The sequence below is a fragment of the Callorhinus ursinus genome, unplaced genomic scaffold (genome assembly GCF_003265705.2).
Source record: "Callorhinus ursinus isolate GAN/ISIS: 27379988/994484 unplaced genomic scaffold, GSC_fseal_2.0 scaffold70, whole genome shotgun sequence".
In the NCBI taxonomy this organism is placed as follows: domain Eukaryota; kingdom Metazoa; phylum Chordata; class Mammalia; order Carnivora; family Otariidae; genus Callorhinus; species Callorhinus ursinus.
Window position 1 is genome coordinate 3991689 of NW_027397132.1, and position 17691 is coordinate 4009379.

Here is a 17691-nt window from a genome sequence, read left to right on the forward strand (position 1 = left end):
TGGAGCAGGGAGCCTGATTTGGAGCTTGACCCCAAGGACCCTGGGATCACGACCTGAGCCAAAGGCAGATGCTTAACTAACTCAGCCACCCAGGTGCCCCCAGAATCTGTTTTAAGATGGGCCTGTGAAACTCAAGCATCACCTCCAAAAAGTAACTGGGTTAGAAAAATTTAAGAAGCCATCCTTCTCAGACAGTCTAGACTTTCTTTGGCAATGGTGGTGATAAACACAGTTCCAAAGACACATAAACAGGTATTCCAGCAGAGTCTACCACATAATATGGGGCTGAAATAGTTTCCTAAAGCTTGTTCTCTATTAAAAAGTAAAGTTCGAGGGTTCCTGGGTGGCTCAGTCAGTAAAGTGTCCAACTCTTGGTTTCAGCTCAGATCATGATTTCAGGATCGTGAAATTAGACCCACATCGGGCTCAGTGCAGAATCTGCTTGAGATTAACTCCCTTCCCCACCACTCCTCCGCTCGCACTCGCATGCGCAAGCTCTCTTTCTCTAAAATAAATAAATAAATAAATATTTTAAAAGATTGTATTTATTTACTTGACAGAGAGAGACACAGCTAGAGAGGGAACACAAGCAGGGGGAGCAGAAGAGGGAGAAGCAGGCCTCCCGCAGAGCAGGGAGCCCGATGCGGGGCTCGATCCCAGGACCCTAGGATCACGAGCCGAGCTGAAGGCAGACGCCCAACAACTGAGCCACCCAGGTGCCCCAATAAATTTTTTTTTAAAGGAAAGTTCAACATGGAAAGCTTGCCCTGTTAAAACAGAAAAATTAAGCCAGAGAAAAGAATTTCCTTTCTAATGTTTGATCATAAGAACTTTCAAATGTATCAACTCTGAAATCTTGTCCTTTACTTTTTTCTGGACACAAGTTTAATAAAAACAAGAGAACGAGAAATTCTCATCTTAAAATATAAAAACCACCTCAAATTGACCCCATTACGACTTCCCTAAAGAAGAGTTTTCTAGTTTCTGTTTAACAACAAAAGAGCTTACTACTGCCTTGAGAACAAAAACCATTTTTCTAACTAAAGGTTAGAAAATTGGGAGTTTATTTCCTATTACTGAGAAGATGAAGAATCTAGCCCCACATCACCTTTGATCACTACATCTCATCCTCTGCAGCAAATTCTAAGAGCTATCTCCTAACTACTCTTATCACATGCTCCAAAAATTTTAAGGATTATCTTTTTATACCTGCATCTTAAATTAAAATAAAAGCAAATTTTTAAAGGGATTAAATAGGCTAAAAGTTTATCAAATTAATGGGCAAACAAAACTCTGCTTTCAAAGGAGCCATAGGATAGGTAGGCTTCTGGGGTACTGGTTATCATTCTAATAGTTTGATTTTGATATTAATTACATGTGTTATGTTCCATTTGTGAAAATTTATCAAATAATATATTTCTGCACTTTCTGTATGTCTATTTTGATAAAAAGTTTACTTTAAAAAAATAATTCTGCTTACAATCAAAATAATCTACTCAGTGATTTCAAATGAATCATGTCTCCCTAGAATAATACATACCAGATTTCATTATGAGGACCAACAGTCCACTTAAACTCTTTTCTTCAAACTTATTTCTGCATTATGAGATACATAACATGATTAAAATCCTTGTCACATATGCAGGAATAGGAGACCAACGGACTTGAAGAAATGGAAACAGGTTGCATAAACCCTGAACTTAAAGGCAAGGAAAGAGACACTTCACTAGCTAAAGCAGAACCTTTACCCAACCTGTCAAAACATCACTCAACTATGAGTCCAGCAGTAGGCAGAATTTTAAGTGTCCCACCCCAATCTCTAGAACATGTGGCTATGAGGACATTACTCTTATGGTCATGTTATATCTTATAGCACATATGACCTTCAGATAGGGTTATTATCCTGATGTGCCTGATCTGGACACATGAGCCCTTACAAGCAGTAAGTTTCTCTGACTGAAAGAAGTAGCAGCCAGAGATTTTCAAAGTATAAAAATAACTTGATGTGCTGTTGCTGGCTTGTAGAGGGGCTACATGAGAAGGCAAGTGGCCTCTAGAAGCAGAGTAGCCCCAGGTGACAGCCAACAAGGAAATGGGACATCAGTCCTGCAACCAGATAATAGATTATTATCTATAATAATCTATAAAGTGAACTTGATCAACAGTGTGAAAGGGTTTGGAAGGGGATTTTTCTCTAAAGCTCTGGATATATTATGATCCATCCAAATGCTGGCCCACATTTACCATAAATTTTCTTCCTATCTTTTATAGCAAACTCTGGAAATTTAATAAGCACAGGCATAAATGGTGATAAACAAAGAATAATTACACAATGCATTCATTCCACAAGCATTTACTGGGTTCCTATTGTGTACTAGGCACTGTGCCAGGTGCAAGGATTATATCAATGTAAAAAATAATCTTTGAGGTTCTCAGACTAGCTTAAGAGACTGTTATAATCAACTATAATGAGGAAGGTACAAAGATAGGGAGATGCACAGGGTACTATGGAAACAGTGCAGAGGACAGAGAAATCAGGAAAGGCTACAAGAAAGCAGTGATGCCTGAGCTGAGACTCAACAAATGACCTGAAGTTTGCCTAGCCAAAAGTGGGGCAGGAAGAGAGGCTAGACAGCAATATTTGGGGCTAAAGGAACCTGCAAAACAAAGGTAAGGAGGCAAAAACAGGATAGTGTGTTCTGGAGAAGGGAGCAACAAAGCAGAACTACCAGCAATTCAGTATTTCAAGAGTGCCAAGTGAAACCCAAGAAAGACTGCACTGTAGAGGAAAACGAGGCTCAGATTATGAGAAGATCCTTGAATGCTGCAGTAGGAGCCATTATTAACAGAGATTCATGGTGAGATTTGGGTTTTGGAAGCTGTCTAGGGGATGGATTTGACCAAAAATATGGGCAGAAAGTTCAGTTAAAATGAGGACAGATTTGAAAAATATTTAAAGGAGTAAAATCCATAGGATTGCAAATCTGACTAACTGGCTGTGCAGGAGAGGGGGAAAGAGTCAAGGAAGGAAGAGGCAGACTCAAGAGAAGTCTCAGGTTTCCAGCTCAAGTGACTCAGTAGATGATGGAGACACCAAGAGAGGGAAAATACTGGCTGAAACCAGACCAGGTTGCAGAATAGGAAACAGGCTGGAAAGGTGTTCAGAGACATCCAGAGGCTGGAGAACTTTTAATGCTAGGCTCAACTCGGTCAGCTTTGGAGAGCTAAGATTCCTAAGACTAAAGGGGTAGACCTCAGTTATCCATCATAAAAGCTATTAGTCTTTGTAGTAGCTCACACAGTAAGGTCGGGGCGGGGGGCACATTCAGGTGGAGACAGTAGAAAAACAGGGGATATATGTGCAATATTTCCTTACAGAAACAATGTGGACCAGCAAGTGATGAGACAGGTAGGCAAAGCAGGGTCTTAGTAACATTTTTCAGTAGCCAGGAAAAGAAAAATGTTTTCACATATACATTTACTCCACAAGTACAAACGCTTACTACAGGCCAGATAGAGCACTAAACGATGCAATGACAATTCTGGCTTGAGGGAAACTGTATTTGGGGTTCTAGTAGGATGAATCACAGCCCAAGCTCAGATCAAGGACTGGAGTGAGGAGATACAGATGAAGTCATCTGTTTAGGAATGATTGCTGACAGAGAGTAGATGAAATCATGAGGAAGAAAAGGCCAGAGAGAAAACCCTGAAGAACATCTACACTTACAGAGTGACAAGGAAGAGGAAGAAACAGCATAAAGACTTACACATTAATTTATACAAGACACTCAGCTCTAACTAATTGAGCATGAAATAAGTTCAAGCCTCTAAGAAAAACACTCCCTGGTTTCGAGGAGTCTGTACAGTGTAATAGAGGAGTTTATGTATACGTAATGATAACACTAGGTCAAACTTCTGAGTACTACAGTGAAGTTGCAAACAAATGGTATGGGAGGTGGGGCTCTATTCTAGTTTGGATGAATTAGGGAAGACTTCATGAAGGAAAATGCATCAGAGTTGACCATTCAAAGAGGGAAAAGAATGTAAACACAAACAATAAGATAAGAGAATAAGGGAAATTATAACCAGTAACAATGGTGGACTTTTACAGGTATTTGGAGTCAGTCTTTGCAACTACTCTCACTTGTAAAAGAAAAGGATAATCAAAAAGTTGAGCATAGCTGAGAGAGTGGGTTATGGCAAGGAAGAGAGACTTTTCCTCATTTTGGTGCAGGTGCTTCTCAATGTTTTCTATGACCAACAATCAAAATCCAAAGTGGATATCCACTTAAATGTTTTTTCACCTGAAAATAACAGATCCATTTATATGAAGTATAAAAATCATCTCCTGTAAAACACTCATGAGTACCCATATCTGGCGCAGCCACTGTTCTTGGTGAAACATAACTCTGACACTATACAGCAGTTCTTTCAGGAATAAAGGAATGTTAAAATGTAATGGTAGCACAAAAGAAGTCCAGGTAAGAATAAGTGAGTTTCTGCTTTGAAAGAGATCATATTTAAGATTATGGGCCTTTGCTGCAGTAATCTCACTTCTAAAAATAAATCACGCAGATAAACCAACACAAGTGTGAAAATACCCACAATGTAAGATTACTCAATATGGACTATCTTGAATAGTAAAAGACTAAAAATAACCCAAGTAACCTGGAGACTGGTTGAATGAACTTGGTATAGCTGTACAATGAGGTACTGTGTAAACAGAGCAGAGGAAAGGTGGGAAGAAGAGAACCCCTATGCATTAATATGGAGAGACTTCCAAATTATATTAGGTTGGAAAAAATCAAATTATAGAAAACTGTACAATATGCTTTTATATATGACAGAGGAAATGAGAATATGTTTGTATACTCACATTTTTGCAAAAACAATATGGGAAAAATAAGCAAGAAACTAGTAACAGAAAGGAAAAAAATATTCAAATCATGTATCTGAAAAGGCCTTAGAATCCAAAATATATAAAGAATTCTCACAACTCAACAAAAAGTGCAATATAGAAATGGACAAAGAAAGAAGAGACATTTCTCCAAAGATATACAAATGCCCAATGATCATATGAAAAGGTGCTCAACATCATTATTCACTAGGGAAATGCAAGTCAAAGCTGCAATGAAATACTACTTCATATCTTAGTATGACTAAAATTAATTTTTTTAAAAAAAGGAAAATTAGTGCTGACAAGGATATAAAAAATTTAAATTTCTCAAAAAAAATTAAAATTCTCATACATTGTTGGTGGGAAAGTAAAATGGATCAGCCACTGGAGAAAAGTTTGGCAATTACTCAAAAATTTAACATAGAACTATCATGTGATCCAGTAATTCTACTCCTAGGCACATACTCCATAAATGAACACAAGTACTCACACAACTACATACATTTTCACAGCTACAGTGTTTGCAATAGCCAAGAGGTAGAAACAATGCAAATATCCATCAATGGAAGAAGGGCTAAAAAGTGTGGCATATTCATATAATGGAATAGTTAGCCACTAAAAAAAACAAAAACAACAAAAAAAAACACGCTAAGTGCTGATACACAGGACATGAGTGAACCTAGAAAACACCAGTAAGTGGAATAAGCCAGACACAGAAGGTCTCCTACTCTATTGTAGGATTCCTTTTTTTTTTTTAAGATTTTATTTATTTGGCAGAGAGACAAAGAGAGAGAGAGCACACACAAGCAGGGGGAGTGGCAGGCAGAGGGAGAGGGAGAAGCAGACTCCCCGCTGAGCAGGGAACCCGACATGGGGCTGGATCCCAGGACCCTGGGATCATGACCTGAGCCAAAGTCAGACTCAACCGACTGAGCCACCCGGTGCCCCTATGATTCCATTTCTATGAAATATCCACAACAGGCAAATCCATACAAACAGAATGCAGACTGGTGGTTGCCAGGAACTAGAAGGGGGAAGAGAGAAGAAAGCATGAGCACTTAAAGGGTACAGGGTTTCCTCTGGAGGTGATAACAGTGTTTTGGAATTGCACAGAAGCAATGATTGTGTAATACTGAAAAAATGTACTGAATGCCACTGAACTATTCACTTTAAAATGGCTATTTTGGGGGCACCTGGGTGTCTCAGTTGGTTAAGCATCTGCCTTCAGCTCAGGTCATGATCCCAGGGTCCTGGGACTGAGCTCCCCATCCCCTGGCTCTCTGCTCAGTAGGGAACCTGCTTCTGCTTCACTCTCTCCCTCTGTCTGCCGCTCTGCTTATTTGTGCAGGTGCACTCTTCCTGTCAAATAAAATCTTCAAAAATAAATAAATAAAATGGCTATTTTTACAGTATGAAATTTGCCTCAATTAAATTTTTAAAAAAAGAGAGACGCTAATAAAAATGGTTACCTGTGACGGGAGGGGACAAAAAGGCTGGAGGGACAGAGGTGTCTCTCTCCCTATATATTCTTATACAGCTTAACTGTAAATATGTTTACAAAGTAAGCAAAAATAACTCCACATTTATTTTATTAAGTCTTAGCTTAAAAAATAACTTCAGTCATAATATGACAAAAAATGAGTTTTATATAAAATGTTTTTTTTAAGATTTTATTTATTTGAGAGAGTGAGTGAGAGAGCACAAGCAGGGGCAGGAGCAGAGGGAGAGGGAGAGAAGCAGTCTTCCTGCTGAGCAGGGAGCCCAACATGGAGCTCCATCCCAGAACTCCACGATCATGACCTGAGCTGAAGGCAGACACTTAACCGACTGAGCCATCCAGGAGCCCCAAGGAGTATTTTTTTGGAAAATAACTTCAAACACCGTATGATCTTTACAATATCTTTAAATTTTAACAAAGAGAGGGAGAGAGGGAGGGAGGGAGGGAAGAGGGAAGGATGATGTGACCAAGATGGCACCATGGGTTGTTCCTGACTTCACTCTCTCTCACAACAAGAACTAACAACTATTCAAGAACAAGAAGAGCAATGAGAGAATCCTAGAACACCAGGGTTAATCTGAAGCACCGCCCCCTGCACCACAGAGCAGAAGATAGACTGCACCAGAAGGATAAGAGAATCAGCTATAAATTGACAACACTGCCCATCCCCAAGCCAGCAAAGTACCAAGCCTCCAGAGAGGTCTCCCCTCAGGCTCTAGATCCTCCAGTGGGAAAAGATAACACCAGAGGGACAACCAGCCATGCTCCCCCCGCCAGCAGTGTGAGTAGCTATGTGGAAGCCACTAGTTTGACCTCAATGGGGACTGCAGGGGAATCTGCAGGGCCCAGCCACTGGAAAACTGACTGTAACAGAGGGGTGGGAAAAGGAAAGCAACAATCAACACAAGGATCTTGGGGGACCAAGTCTATATCCACAGTGCCTAAGAAAAGTAATCCCAACCAGCAGGCTTTTGTCCATCTGTAGAATCACGTCAGTGGAACTGTCCAAGGAACTCTGCAGGGTATACAGACCGGCTTGATTCAGATCCTCAAACAAGGAGTTTTGCCAGCCCTAGAGCCTGTCTGCCTACAACCAAGTAAGGAGCAGAGTCACAGTCCCACCCACTGTAGAATGTGTCTCCTGGCCACATCTGACAAAAGGGGCTGGTGGGAATGCCTGAAAGTCATGCAGACCAGTGGCACTCAAGCCCAAGAGAAGGGTAGGCAGAGCTGATAATCTGCAGAGTAAAACCAGTGAACCTGTTCAACCAGGGAATTTAGGGTGTGGGTCAGCTTGAGATGGGACAACGAAGAGCTCTGCTGACTTCAGAGCTGCTTCTCCCACTGTGCCCAGAGGGAAACTAATTCATAGCCCCATCATTAATGAGTACAGCTCCAGCCTGCCCAACCAAAAAACATAACCAGAGCACATGAGAAACTACAAAGCCCTTCCAACAGCCCTGTTTAGAGTGTCACTTGGACAAAAAGCACTGCCTGTGGCTTTTCCCCTGTGATGGCCTCACATGTCCAGGGAATTCAGTGCACACTGTGGCCTGATTCAGGTCTCCAAACAAGCCGTACAGGCCCTAGGTCCTATCCTGCTTACCACAGCCCAATCTATGAGTGAATATAGTACCCATCCCAATCTTCTAGTAAGCCTGACCAGAGAATCCAGGCAGCCCCAGGGCCCATCCTAAAGCATCCCTTTAGTAGTGTCCAACCCAGCAGTCCTATCTAGCTGTTCTCAACCAATGGTACAACACCTATCTTCAACTTCACAGGTCAGAGTTGCCTCACTCAAAAAGACAATAGCAGACCCCACCTGCAAAAGGATATTACCAAGAGGCACAGAAACCCAAACTGAACTGACTGGTGAAGATCAGTCTGCCTAAGCAAACCTACAAAGACTGAAAAAGAAACCTGATTATTCAGATGAGCAGATACCAACATAATCAATCAAGGATCATGAAGTACCAAGTAAATATGACACAACAAGCTCTAATAACACAAGCTTTAATAACATATTTAAAAAATGGAAACCTGTGAACTATCAGAAAAAGAATTCCGAATAATCTCCGTTAAAAAGTTAAATGAAGGGATGCCTCAGTGGCTCAGCTGGTTAAGCATCTGCCTTCAGTTCAGATCATGATCCCAGGGTCTGGGGATAGAGCCCTACACCGAGCTTCTTGCTCAGCGGGGAGCCTGCTTCTCCCTCTGCCTGCTGCCCTCTCTACTTGTACTCTCTCTCTCTCTCCGACAAATAAAATCTTTAAAATAAAAAAGTTTAATGAACTAAAGGAACACAGAAACAACTAGAGGAAGTCAGGGAAACAATGAACAAAAATAAGATCAACAAAGCAATAGACACCATCAAAAAAAAAAAAAAAAAACCACAGAACAGTAATCCTAGAGGTGAAAAATGTAGTAGGTAATTCAACAGAGGGTTTCAAAAGCAGATTCAACCATACTGAAGAAAAAAATCAATGACCTGGAAGTTAGGACATTAGAAATTACCCAGTTAGAGAAGAAAAAAGGAATGAAAAAGAGTGAAGAAACTCTGAGACTTACAAGACACAATGAAAAGAAACAATATTCACATTATGGAAATTCCAAAAAGGAAACAGAAAGGCACAGACAGTATTTTTAAACCAATAGAGGTTGAAAGCTTCCTGAACCTGGTGAGAGAAAGACACCCAGATCCATGGGGCCCAAAGGACCCCAAATAGGTTGAGCCCAAAAGGGCTATACAGACACATAATTTTTAAAAGTCAAATTAAAGAATTTTAAAAGTATGTAAGTAGTTACATACAAAGGACCTCCTATAAATCTGTCGGCAGATTTCTCATTAGAAACATCAGGCCAAGAGAAAATAGGATGACATATTCAAAATATGAAAGAAAATAACTGTCAACCAAGAGTATTATACCTAGCAAAGCTGCCCTTCAGAAAAGAAGGAGGGATGAAGACTTTCCCAAATAAATAAAAACTAAGGGAGTTCATTGCCACTAGACCTCTCTTACAAGAAATGCTAAAGGGAGTTGAGTGGAAGAAAAAAGATGCTAATCAACATCATAAGAACATAAAAATGTAGCATAAAACTCACCACTCATGATAAATATATGCTCAAAGTCAGAATGTGTAATTTGGCAATGATTGTGCATAATTCACTTAAAACTCTAGTTTGAAAATTAAAATGAATGTAGTAAAAGTTACCGTAATCACAGCAATGTGTTAATAGTTCTACAATATAAAAATATGTAAATTCTAACAGTAATAACCTAAAATGTGAGCGGGAGAAGTAAAAGTATAGTCTTGAAATATTACTGAAGTTGTCATCAGCTTGAAACAAGTTATAATTAGAAGATATTTTATGTAAGCCTCATAGTAACCACAAAAGAAAAATGTACAGCAATTACACAACAGAATATAAGTCAAAGCATACAGATATCAAAAGAAATCAAAACACAAAAAAAGCAGGTGAAGAAACAAGGAACAATGGATCTACAAAACTACCAGAAAACAATGAACAAAATAGCAATAGTAAGTCATTACCTATCAATAATTACTTTAAAGGTAAACACATTAAATTATCCAAGCAAATGACAGAGAATGGCTAAATGAGTTAAAAGATTCAATGATATGCTAGCTACAAGAGACTCACTTAAGCCTTAAAGACACACATAGAGTGAAGAAATGGAAGAACTCATTTAAAGCAAATGGTAACCCAATAAAAGCATAAAAGTGGATTTATAACAGACAAAACAAACTTTAAAACTGGTAAAAACAAAGAAGGTGAATGCATAATGATAAAGAGGTCAATCAAGATATATTAATTTTAAATATTTATGTGCCCAACATCAGAGCACCTAAATATATAAAGCAAAACCTAACAAAGCTAAAAGAATAAACAGTAACACAGTAATAGTTGAGGGCTTTAATACCCCAGTCTCAACAATGGATATATCATCTAGGGAATCAATAAGGGAACAGCAGATTTGAACACTACAGACCAAATAGACCTAAAATATACAGAATATCTTATCCAACAAAAGAATACACATTCTTCTCAAGCACATATGAAACATTTTCTAGGACAGACCATATGTTAGGCCACAATACCGCTCTGAGCAAATTCAAGAACACTGAAATCACACCAAGTATCTACTCTGACCACAATGGCATAAAACTAAAAATCATTAACAAGAGGAAAACTGGAAATTTAAGAACACATGGAAATTAAACAATACTCTCCAAACAACCAATGGATCAAAGAAAAAATTAAAAAGGGAAATAAAGTTTGAGACAAATCAAAAAGGAAACACACCAGAGCATACAGAATGTAGCAAAAGCATTCTAGGAGGGAAATTCAGAGCAATAAATGCCCACATTAAAAAGAAATATCTCACCAAAAAAAAAAAAACCTAACTCTATGCCTGAAAAACAAAAGAACAAATCAAGCCCGAAGTTGGCAGAAAAAAGGAAATAAAGATTATAGCAGAAATAGAGAAAAAAATTAACCAAAGTATTGTTTCCTTGAAAAAGATAACAAAAATGACAAACCCTTATTAGCTAGACTAAGGAAAGAGAGGACCTAAATTAACAAAACTATAAATGAAAAAGGAGACATTACAAATGATACCACAGAAATACAATCAAAAGAGGCCCCCATGAACACATACACACCAAACATTAGTACATTACCCGCATCATACACCACAATCAAGTGAGCTTTATTTAAGGGATGCAAGGATGGTTCAACAACCACAAGTCAATCAACAGGCTACAACACATTAAAAAAAGCATTACACAAAATGCAACATCCATTTAGGATAAAAACTCTCAACAAACTGGGTACAGAGGGCATGTACCTCAACATAATAAAAGCCATATAGGACAATCCTACAACTCACATCATCCTCAATAGTGAAAAGCTAAAAGCTTTTCCTGTCAGCACAGGAACAGCACAAGGATGCCCACTCTTGCCAGTTTTATTCAACACGGTATTGTAAGGCCTAGCCACAAGAATTAGGCTGCAAAAAGAAATAAAAGGCATCCAAATTGGAAAGGAAGAAGTAAAACTCATTATTTGCAACTAACATTATACTACATATAGAAAACCCTGAAGAAACCACCAAAAGAAAAAAAAATTTTAGAAAAAATGATTTCAGTAAATTTGAAGGATACAAGCCCAATATACAGAAATCTGCAGTGTTTCTATACACTAGTAACAAAAGCATCAGAAAAACAAATTGAGTAAACAATCCCACTTACAACCACATCAAAAACAATAAAACACCTAGGAACAAATATAACTAAGAAGGTGAATGACTTGTACACTGAAAACTTTAAGACACTGACAGAAATTGAACAAGACAAAAATAAATGGAAAGATATTCCATGCTCATGGTTTGGAAGAATATTGTTAAAATGTCCATACTTCCAAAGCAATCTACAGATTCAATACAATCCCCATCAAAATTCCAATGGCATACTTCTTACAATTAGGACAAATAACTCTAAAATTTGTACAAACCCACAAAAGATCCTGAACAGCCAAAGCAATCTTGAGAAAGAAAAACAAAGCTGAGGTACTACACTCCCTGATTTCAAACCATATTACAAAGCTATAGTAATTTTTAAAAGTATGGTATTGGGGGGATGCCTGGGTGGCTCAGTTGGTTAAGCGTCTGCCTTCCACTCAGGTCATGATCCCAGGATCCCAGGATCAAGTTCCGCATCAGGCTCCTTGCTCAGCAGGGAGCCTGCTTCTCCCTCTGACTGCTGCTCCCCCTGCTTGTGCTCTCTCTCTGACAAATAAATAATCTTTTTAAAAAAGTATGGTATTGGGGGGGGGGAAGCACACACATGGATCAACGTAACAGAATTGAGAGTCCAGAAATAAACCCACACATATATGGACAATTAATCTACCACAAAGGAACCAAGAACATACAACGGAGAAAAAACAGTTTCCTTCAATAAACAGTGCTGGGAAAATTAGACAGCCACATGTAGAAAGTGAAACTAGACCATTAACTTGCACCAAACACATATTAACTCAAAATGGATTAAATACGTGAATGTAAGACCTGAAACTATAAAACTCCTAAAAGAAAACATAGGCAGTAAGCTTCTTCACATCAGTCTTACTGACATCTTTGTGGATCTGGCTACAAAGGAAAACATGAAAATAAACAAGACTACGTCAACCTAGAAAGCTTCTGTACAGCGAAGAAAACTATCATTATAACAAAAAGGCAACCTACTGAGAGAAAATACTTGCAAACCTTATCACTGATAAGGGGATAATATCCAAAAAATATAAAGAACTCCTACAATTCGACAAAAGAAGCTACAATTAAAAATGGGCAGAGGACCTGAACAGACATTTTTCCAAAGATGGCCTACAGGCACATGAAAAGACGCTCAACATTACTAATTATTGGGGAAATGCAAATCAAAATCACAATGAGATATCAACTTACACCTGTGAGAATAGCTATTATCAAAAAGACAAGAAATACCAAGTGTTGGGAGAGGATGCAGGGAAAAGGGGGACCCTAATACTCTACTGGTGGGATTGAAAATTGGCACAGCCACTTTGGAAAACATTATAGAAAATCCTCAAGAATGGAACCACCATATGACCCAGCTATTCCAATTCTGGGTATTTATTTCCAATACAAAAGCACTACTTCAAAAACATACACGGACCCCTTAGCTATTTACAACAGCAAAGATAGGGAAACAACCTAAGTGTCCACTGATAGATGAATGAATAAAGAAGATGTGATGTATTTATGCAATGGAATACTACTCAGCCATAGAAGAATGAAATATTGCCATCTACAACAATATGAATGGACCTTGAAGGGATAATGCTAAGCGAAATAAGTCAGAGAAAAACAAATACTGTATGATTTCAGTCGTATGTGTAATCTAAAAAAATAAATGAACAAAATAAAGTCATAGATACAAAGAACAGACTAGTGGTTACTAGAGGGGAAGGAGGTTGGATGAAATGGTGAAGGAGGCCAACTGTATGGTGATGGATGGAAACAGGACTTCTGGTGATGATTTTCTGTAATGTGTAGTTTCTAATTATAAAGCTATACACCTGAAACTCATAATAAAAAAAAGATAAATAAGTACTTGAGATGTAACATACAACATGATGACTACAGTTAACACCGCTCTATGATAGGACAATTATTAAGAGCAAATCCTAAGAGTTCACATTTTACAAGGAGAAAAAATTTTGTTTCTTCTTTCTTTGTATTCTATCTATGAGATGATTGATGTTGGCTGAACCTACTGCAACAATCATCGCACATATATGTAAATCAAACCATCAAGCTATACATCCTAAATTTATACAGTGATATATGTCAATTATTTCTCAATAAAGCTGAAAAAAAAGGCATTGCTTGTTTTTCATGTAAATTGACCATTATTCTGATTCAGTATCAATCAAGTAAATGCCTTGAGTTCTTCTGATAGATGCACCTCAATCACAGTCCTGGGCTGAACCCCCAGAACCAGAGGTGGCAGGACAGGCCAAAGCTCACCGCCCAAGGCTGATCACCCAGGATTCCCTCATCATTACTGCACTCCAAGAAACTTTATGTGCTCTGAAATAAATTCAAATTAAGTGATCCAGAAAAATCAAAGATGACTTTCTAATTCATTTTTACTTTGATTTTGAGGCTTCTAAAAACAAAAAAACAAAAATCCGTGGTATCATCATTCTGGATTTTTTTTAAAGAATGAGTTTCAAAAAAGATTTTCTTTTCACATACAATAAATACACTTAAATACACTTTTCATTTCAAGAGCCTTCAGTTGATATGCCCTGAAATATCTTAAAATGTTTAAATGGCAAGGTATCACTAAATCCTGTATTACATTAGCAAAAGTTAAATTTCAGAAGAAAAATACATACTTCAAGAATTTCATGATCCTCTGTCAGAGTGTACAGGCTACATTCAATTTTTATCAAGCACAGGTTTAAAGTAAGACTGCTTAGCCTTAGCTGATATTTGTAAGCCACACTTTCCCTGACAGTACCAACATACTCATTTCTCTAATGCCTGACATCAAAATCATTTTAAACAATTTTTTGTCAAGTTTAATGTTATATATACAGTTTGATCTTATTCTATAAACAGCAAAAGATACACGAAAGGTCTTCCTTTCTTAACACAGATGAGTGAACAAATTCCATAACTCAAGTAGGACTTATTCTGAGATGGTTGTAACAATTACTATTTAAACAGAGCAACTGCTTAAGATAGACAAGATATTTGACTTAAAATCTACAAAGACTGAACTGGCACAAATCTGATTTCTGATGACTTATTTGTAAAGAACAAAATTGGGTCAAAATGTTTGCTCTATCTTTAGAGTTTTTATATACCAACCAAGAGAAAAATCAACCAATGTTAAAACTACTTTAAAGGAAGAACTGGGATGCTGAAATACACAATTCTGAATGCCATGCAGCGATTTACAGGAATAGGAGTTCTTATTCTGTATAATATATAAACATTTTTAGTTTACTTGTAGCTTTCTCCACAGACTTCAAGGTATTATGTGTAAAATAATAACAAGGGATAGGGAAAAAAAAGAAGACGGCTAAAACTGCAAAAGAGGGCAAACATCTGGAAATTAGAATCAGGCATCTAGACAGTCTCCCTCTTTGGGTGTATACACGCATTTAGGGGGGCTGGGGAGGAAGAGAGGGGAACTTGTGTGCAAAGCAGAATCACCTGGAGTGTCTTAAACCCACACATCAGAACAGAATGGGGAAAGGGATCTGGAAGAACTGTTTCAAAAGGGCAGAAGAATTACAACTCTGCCACACTATAATCTTCCCACCACTTCTGGGCAATTCTATGAAGCAAATTCATTTTCTCCCTTTCTCAGAAAGCCTTGGTACACAGTCAAGCCGTCATCTCTTTAAATGTTCAGATTTTCAGAAAAGTAAGTGGGGAAAGAAAGGATTATTAAGAATATGTTAGATTTAGGCAAGTTGAAGAAAAAATCCGATTTTTAATATAAAGAAACAGTACCAAAAAAAAGTCAAATTCTTGAACAGAACATTTCAAACGTATTTTAGTGCTGCATTTCTACGTATTTCCTTCAGTGATTACAGACCTACAGCAAAAAGGAGATTTGAGTTGGCAACAGGCAGACCAGGGACATGCAGGCCATTACCAGGTACCCTGGGAGTGGATAACCAATCCTTGCTCATCACTGTGGCATACAATGACAGACACTCAAAAGGGACAAGAACATTAGTATCAAACAGTACAAATACACATCATCCAAGTAGTGAAAACATATCAGGGCCAAGAAGCCAAAAACCACTCTTGAAGAGGGCACAAAAGAAACCTCTAAAATGTCAACTGGCTTGCTTAGATCACACCAGCTGGTGGGTATAGATGGAATCACACTGATTTGAATACCTTAAACTCACTAGGTCTAAATCCCCAGATGCTCTTACACTCAACTCCCTTAAAGGGCCCTACACAAATATTTGTAGGTACAGCAATCCTGACTCCTCCAAGCATGACAGCTTGACAGACCCCTGTCAAATGAGATCCATGCATCCCCTATGAAAACGGTGGGGGGATTTCCTAGCTAGACTTCTTGTACCCTGGAGCAGAACATTAAAACAGCTCAGTAAGGCAACTCATCTAGTTTACAGACACCGTATTATTCTATTTTGTACACACCACACCCTGCATACCATTCCCCCATGAGGCCCCAATGCCTCTGACTTATCATTATCCTGACAGTTTTTAGTGAACAATGGGGTTGCTGTGTCTCCGCCCTCCCCATGCACACTCTCCCCCTCCCCCATCCGCTCATGACTGGCCTCCTAGGGCCAACCCCAGACAGCCCCACACCATTGAAGTGCTTCTGTGGTATCTCAGCCCTACATTTATTACTCTCTGCCAGTTGCCATCTGTATCCAAATCTCAGTTCTATCCCAGCTGAAATTCCAGTCACAAAAAGAATCATTCTGCCTAGTGACTTGAAAAATTTCGATTGCTGACATTAAATTCACTCTGGAGTATCATCAACAGAAATATTTCTTCTCTGTGCGGTTTTATAATAAACCACAATTGATGATACCTAATGCAATGACAGAGATGATATGGTAGGTCAGTAAAGTCATCAACAAGCCAAGATATGTCAAAAAGTAAAAGAAATGTAACATTTGTTGAGGAAAGGATGGGGAAGGAAGAAGGAAAGCATACAATGGAAGAAAAGGACAGACAAGGTAAGTTAAAAGATCAAGAAATATGCAATGCCTTCTGTGTATTTTGTTTTAGTTAAGGAAGGAGAAACACATTAGGGGTTCATCTGATCTGATGATAAATTAATGAGCAAATAGTTATGATTTATTAAGCAAGACACTATGCTAAATGCTTTACATACATTCTCTCTTCTAATCCTTACAAAAACCTTGTGAAGAGATACTAACCTTTCATTTTATAAAGGAGCAACTGGTTATATAACTTGTCCAAGGTCACACAGCTCATAAATGGCAGAGCCAGAATTTTAACCCAGCTCTTAAACTCATGACACTATTATGTTATAATGCCAATACACCTTAGCCAACGGCTTAAAAGCACATTTTCTATGTATTTAAAAATGAGATAGAGATATCTACATGTGCCAATACGAATGTTCTCTAAGATACAATGTTAAGTGAAAAAAGACAATTGTGCTGAGGCCAGTCTCCAAAGTAAAAGTATGCTACATTTTGCATAAAGTCAAGGGCTGGGAGAAAAGATATATATGGTCACACATACAAAAAATATCATTGAAAGAATATTCAAACTGGGAACAGTGATGGCCTCAGGCAGAGGGGACCAAGGGACTGAGATCAGAAAAGAGCCTTTTTCACTACATATACTTCAGCATGGTGAGAGTTTTTAACCCACTCATGTCATTTCTCACAAGAAATAAGCACTACAGAGTAGCGCCTGGTGGCCTTGGCAGGTACCCCCACGGTTGTGTAGGGGGAAGTAGTCTGTGCAGAGGCCACTACGCTCTCCCCACGCCCCGTGACTCGCCACCATGAGCAGCACCTTAGCCAAGACTGTGGAGATCGAAGCCGAGATTGCTCAGACTCAAAAGAACAAGGCCACAGTACACTACCTAGGGCTGCTTAAGGCTAGCCTTGCTAAGCTTCGTAGAGAGCTCATTACCCCAAAAGGTGGTGGTGGTGGTGGTGGGCCAGGAGAAGGTTTTTTTTTTTTTTTAAAGATTTTTATTTATTTGA

The 17691-nt window shown here is 38.5% G+C and overlaps 1 protein-coding gene and 1 pseudogene across 1 annotated transcript in view; one reads left to right on the forward strand and one right to left on the reverse strand.

Annotated features, from left to right (window-relative positions):
* Positions 1-17691, reverse strand: part of SDK1 (sidekick cell adhesion molecule 1) — an 893742-nt gene that overhangs the window by 852860 nt on the left and 23191 nt on the right. The window lies entirely within an intron of this gene.
* The window catches only part of LOC112816976 (developmentally-regulated GTP-binding protein 1-like), a 1502-nt pseudogene continuing 1297 nt past the window's right edge, over positions 17487-17691 (forward strand).